Raw genomic sequence first — 6,461 nt, 5'->3', positions numbered from 1 at the left:
AAAATTGACTCCTAGGTTTGGGGCCTGACTCCTAAATTTTGGGTGGATGGAGTTGCCATTCACTGAGATGTTGAAGCCTAATGGAAGGGGTGGGGGTGGGGCAGAAATCAAGAGTTCTGTTTTAGACACGTTAAATTGGAGATCCTCCTTCAACTTTCAAGTGAAGGTGTTGAGCAGGCAGCTGAAGATATGAGTTTGGAGGTCATGTGAGAAGTTAGAGCCATTTACATATGAGGGCTGTTTATCAGCTGTGGAACTGAGATTGATCACCTGAGGAGGAAGGCCTGAGAATAGAAGGCTGAAGAGCAAGTCCTAGAGTAATTCAGTAATTAAAAATCAGGGACAGAGGGGCTGGCAAAGGAGATTAAGAGGGGTGGTGAGGTGGGAGGTAAACGGGGATAGTTTTGTTGTAGAAAGTTGAAGTGTTCTATGGAGGCTGAAACATTCACCAGTGTCACATGCCGCTGAGAGTTCAATTAAGATGTCAGAGAATTGATGATTGGAAATGGGCAGGGAAGGAAATTTCTGATCATTATGAAACGTGATTCAGTATAATGGTGACCAAGGAAACTCAAGTGAAAGGAGGAGAGAAGGTGAAGAAACGGAAGTAGTGGTTTTGAACACCTGTTGCATGGAATTTTACTGTGAAAAGGAGTGTTCTGGATTAGAGTGGCATTGGCATCTTAACTACTAACTGGAAGCCAGAAGACAATGGGGGAAAGCTTCCAAAATTATAAGGAAAAATTATTTCCAACCTTGAATTCTACATGGAAGCAAACTATCAATTATGAGTGAGGGTAGAATGAGGATCTTCTCATACATGCCAGGACTCCAAAACTGCCTTCAAGGCACCTCGTTTCAGAAAGCTTTTGGAGAATATTCTTCATCAAAATGAGGACATAGACCCCAAAAAGAACACATGAGATCCAGGAAACAGTGGAAAGAGCATAGGTATATATAGAACATCCTAAGACAGCTGGAGCAGGAAGATAGAGGGGTCCAGGAAGTAGAAAGACAGTATTTGGGTAGGGGATGGGAGAGCAGAATAGAAGGGATATGCAATCTAATATTAAAGACCAAACAAACTATGCAATGAACCATATGGAAAATAAAATCAAGGGACACCTTCGCAGATAAATATTTGGGAATGATTAGCGAGAGAGAGAGAGAGAGAGAGAGAGAGAGAAAACTAAGTAAATGAAAAAAAAGGTAACTGTGGTTAAGAAAAAACATATAGTTGTATGAGAAAGGAAATATGATCGTAAGACATCTGTCTAATATTGCTTGGCAATGAACACTGATGATTGACTTAACAAAATGTTATGAAATAATTATGCAGGCATAATTTGGAAAGGCAGATGTGGTAGTGGGGTAAAGAGCTCAATCCTCATTTGCCACAAAGGGAATTAATACATGTTGTCTAAACCAGGGCACCGTTTAACATATTATTTAGGAAGAGGGAGGTCAGTATGGTAATGTACCCAAAGAATTGAAGTTGCTGCCCTGTGGTGAGGGAGGTCAGGGAGTGGGACAGCCAGGGCTTTAGTTTTAAACCTTTACCATTTGCTAGTGTATTTTCTTTTGAAGAAAATAATAATTCTTACTCTTTTTCTTAAACATCTTTTAAAAATATCAGGAAGTAGCCTAAAGAGATATAACTGCTACAATGTTTGGTTGATAATTTTTTTATGACACTATTTTTTTTTTTTTACCTCACTTAACTGTTTCTTGTGGATTTGTCTCATTGTCTCTATGAGACCTGAATTGCCACTCACAACACTGGAAAATAACTCTTTTTAAGTCATTTGTAATGGAGAGTCTTAGTTTTATTTTTATCTCTGTGACACCTAGTAGGCACTCACATTTTTTATCGTTAAATTTAATTGAATAATGAATTATTTTTAATTAGTTTTAGGATCTAGAGTAAAAAGATTCCCTTTTAATTAGATGCTGTAATTGTCACTGAACAAGGAGATTGATGATATGTTTTAGACTCTTTCACTCTTTCTTTCTTTGTCTTGTCTAAGACAAAGGCCACCTGAACATACTATTTCATTTCACAGGTGAATTGATTTAGTGGTCAGGGGTGCATTTGGTAGCTAAACTTCCTGGGGCCCATGAAAGTTCACAGTGAGTTGTATGATGATTGTTTTATAGTGGAAGTAGATGATTGATAATACCTGCCCTCAACTTCTCCAGGAAAAGGTAATATTTTTCATGCTTTGTATTGTCAGACTCTAGGGCTTTAATGAAAAATTTGTTTGAGTGCCTGAACAGATCTAATGCTCCTTCCTGAAGGCAGTTTGATGCTGCTGGCAGGTACATTCATAGCTGTTCATTAGGACAAGAATGTGTCAGTCTAAATAATATTCATATTGTCTGGGCAATCTGTGGGCAGATCCTTGCCATTTGGTAAAGAGTTGCACCCTTGGGAATTGCATATTGATTTGTTCACTATATCAGCGTTTGTGTGCTTTTTATATGCTTGACATTGTGCTAGGTGCTGGAGTAATAGAGTAGAAAGCAAAATATGCTCATATCAATTAAAGAAAGGTAAACTGTGTATGAGAAGCACTATAATAGAAGCATCACAAAGGATGCTTGAAGAACATAATTTCTATCCCAATGTACTACTAAATCTCTTATAATAGAATTTCAGGTTTCAGGTACCTCGTATCAAGGTGGGAAAGATGTTTTAGGTAAGGAGGCCTTCAGGTCACACTTCCATATCTGTTGTCTATTTTTTGTTTTTTTGTGTGTTTTTTCTGTTTTTAATTCTTTATTTAAATTCAGCGTAGTTAACATATACTGTATTATTAGTTTCAGGGGTAGAATTTAGTGATTCATCAGTTGCATATAACACCCAGTGCTCATCACATCAAGTGCCCTCCTTAATGCCCATCACCCAATTACCCCATTCCCCCACCCACCTCCCCTCCAACAACCCACAGTTTGTTTCCTAGAGTTCAGCATCTCTTTTGGTCTGCCTCCCTCTCTGTTTTTATCTTATTTTATTTTTCCATTTCTTTCCCTTCATCTGCTTTGTTTCTTAAATTCCACATATGAGTGAAATTATATGGTATTTGTCTTTCTCTGACTGACTTACTTTGCTTAACATAATACCCTCTAGTTCCATCCACATCATTGCAAATGGTAGGGTTTCATTCTTTTTGATGGCCGAGTAATATTCCATTCTATATATATGCACCACAACTTCTTTATCCATTCATCTGACAATGGACATCTGGGCTCTTTGTGTATTTTGACTATTGTGGACATTGCTGCTATAAACATTGGGGTGCAGGTGCCCCATTCGAATCACTGTGTTTGTATCCTTTGGATAATACCTAGTAGTGCGATTGCTGCGTTGTAGGGTAGCTCTACTATTAACTTTTTGAGGAAACTCCATACTGTATTCCATCTGTGGCCTATTATCTAAAGCAAATTGATATTTTAATCAACAATCCGAAATACCTGAACTTCAGAAAAAGGCCAGGGATATCAATCTTGATAATTCTCTTCAGCTGCTTCATGCTGACTTTCCATTCTTCCCATCTCTGTACTCTCAGCTCTAGTACTGTGTCGACTTCAAACCCTGGAAATCTCCATGTCTGTGCTATAGTACTTGATCTGTGCCTAGAAATGCCTTCACAGGATCAAGGTTAACATTGGGTCTTTGACTTTTATCAAAGAAAAGCAAGAAAAACATACATAAGCCTCTGGGTCTTTCATTTGTATTTGTATTTGAGGTTTAACCATTAACGTTTTCTTTGTTTTTCCCTAAAAACTCCTGTAACAAATTAATTCAGATTTCAGATGCCTAATTAGCAAGGCAGTATCTGGTCCATAATAGGTGCCAACTAAGTTTTTGTTGAAGGAGTGAGTGAATGAACTAATTAATATTGAGCATACTGTGTGCCAGAGTCTGCGCTAGATGCTTCATTCCTTTGATGACAAACTTCTATGTTGTAAAAGCTATTAATAAAATAAAGCTCTGAGAACCTTCCTGCTTCTTCTTTCACCTTTCTGCAGAAAATATCACTGTTTCCCTATGGTCGGTTCACAGGCACAACTATATACCCTCTTTCCGCATTTCCCTTCTTCCCTCCCTCACCACACATTTGCACCTGCATGGGCACACATGTGTGCACACATGTGTACACACATACAGCTTTTCTTACTCTACCTTATTTCCTTTTTGGAAATACATGGAGTATACGTAATAAAGGACTAGAGGGATTCAGGTTGTACATCGCTGCCATGTACCTTTAATTCTGCTCTGTTTATTGTGGTAAGGGATTGGTCTAGGAACAACATTTCAGTCTTTTAAAGCACATAACATCAGTAAGTAACACTGAAACACAAATAGCTCTGAAACCAATACTAATTTGCTCTTTTTTTAATATGAAAGAAATGCTATTATTGGCCATGAGTATTGCTGTTATTGCTCTTATTTCAACAATAAAAATGGCATCACATATGCCATTAGGTTGTAATTCTCAACCAGTACTTAATTGTTTTACCCTGCCTATCTCATAAATAGAAACAGGGTGATCATGAAATATGTAGATTCATTAAGTATTGCAGTATCCAGTAGTATTCCAAATTAAACTCAAGCAATTGAATCTTTTTTTCCTTCATATTCAAGCCTCCTGAGCATGGAAGCTGGGTTTTCATGTGCATAGAGGCTTTATAGTATTCTTCCTTCCTGTCTGAACTTCTCTCCCTTGAAGAGTTTTCTTTCAGTTTTGTTTATTCAAATTTAGTTGCCTTGGTTCTAGAATATTCTTCAAGTGCCTTAAGTTGAGCAGATGGCTTCCTAAATACAAGACTAGTAAATTTCACCGTACCTGTGAAACAATAAATCTGCCCTAAGTCAGGCATGGTGGCATATTTGAGATTGGAAATATTTTGGATCCCGAGGTGCTTTTCCCACTAGGCAGACACTTTCATCTTTTGAAAGTACATGATGGTCCTAGCATACCTTAATAAACCTCCAGGGAATTCACAGGGGATGTTTTACAATGCAAAACTGAAAAATAAAAACAGGGAAGATTTTAAAGCATCTTTCTTCACGATCTGTAAGACAGACAGTTTTAGAGAACCACAAATATATATTAGTAATCTTTTCAGAATGTTAAGATTTGAGATTTGGAGGCAGCTTCAAATACTTTGGTCTTTATCTTCAATTGCATTATGTGACAAGTTTAAAAATGCAAGCAATATTATTTGTCTTGGAAGATACTGCTCTATATATTAGGAGTGCAGAAGGGTAGGAGGGAATTTCAGACAAAGGGGTAGCCCTTTGCCATTGGGGATTGATTTTGAAATTTGAAGTTCACAAATTAAAGCCTGTACCACAAAAGCGACTTAGGGTTTCAAAATATTAGCAATTTTCAGGGTTAAATAAGCCAATAAGGAAAACCTTGAAGAAAATTTATCTTTGTCCAATCTGTCCCCCAGGAAAATCAAGATAACTGCTTTTCCTTTATTTTATTGGGTTCAAGCAACCATGTGAAAAGCTATGTAATCATCAAGTAAATATTGACCATGTAATTACAGAGTAAATATTATTTTGTGACACTATAAGTAGCGGATAGTTATGTCTGCCTCCTGAACTGCTATCTTCTGGTCATGTCCTAACATTGAAAATTAAATGATAATTATGTTTCTAATGTCTTTCAATACTCTTTCTGAGTATTCTACCTGTTGGTGGAGTTATAAAGATGGTAATGTTTTCTAAATTACTGTTATTTTATGTGTCAACCTAATGTGATTCTCTATACAATTTTTTACAAGGATATTGAAAATAATACTCTTCATAATGTTTTAAAATTTTGAAAGGACTTTCACACATACCTCCTATAAGTAGAAATAAACAGATTATTTTTCCAGATTAAAACCCCTTTGTTTTATTTTTTTTTTAAGATTTTATTTATTTATTTGACAGAGAGAGATACAGCCAGTGAGAGAGGGAACACAAGCAGAGGGAGTGGGAGAGGAAGAAGCAGGCTCCCAGCAGAGGAGCCTGATGTGGGGCTCGATCCCAGAGCACCGGGATCATGCCCTGAGCCGAAGGCAGACGCTTAACGACTGCGCCACCCAGGTGCCCCCAGATTAAAACCCCTTGAAGTCCAGAAGTATTACCAGAGTTGTTTAAGTTCATGCAGTGGAACCTGCTGAATGGGGGCTGATGTGTTTTTCTGATTATTTGGCCGGTGCTATTTTTGCTTATTTATGTTCCTTCTGCAATAAACATTAACTACCGTGTGTCAGGGACTGAGGATCTGCTATGGCTACAGATACAGTGTAGTTTCTGGGGCTGAAGGAGAGGGCAGGGGAATTGGTAGGTTAGTGCCAAGCCTGTTGCAGAGATCCAGAGTCCAGGGCAAAGTACCTGGAATAGAATGGAGTATTGTATGTGAGGGATGGTCCATAGGATGGTTTATGTACATTTGTCG

This window comes from Ursus maritimus, unplaced genomic scaffold, assembly GCF_017311325.1.
Source record: "Ursus maritimus isolate PB19 unplaced genomic scaffold, ASM1731132v1 scaffold_13, whole genome shotgun sequence".
Taxonomy (NCBI): Eukaryota; Metazoa; Chordata; class Mammalia; order Carnivora; family Ursidae; genus Ursus; species Ursus maritimus.
Note: the sequence above shows the minus strand (reverse complement) of the source record.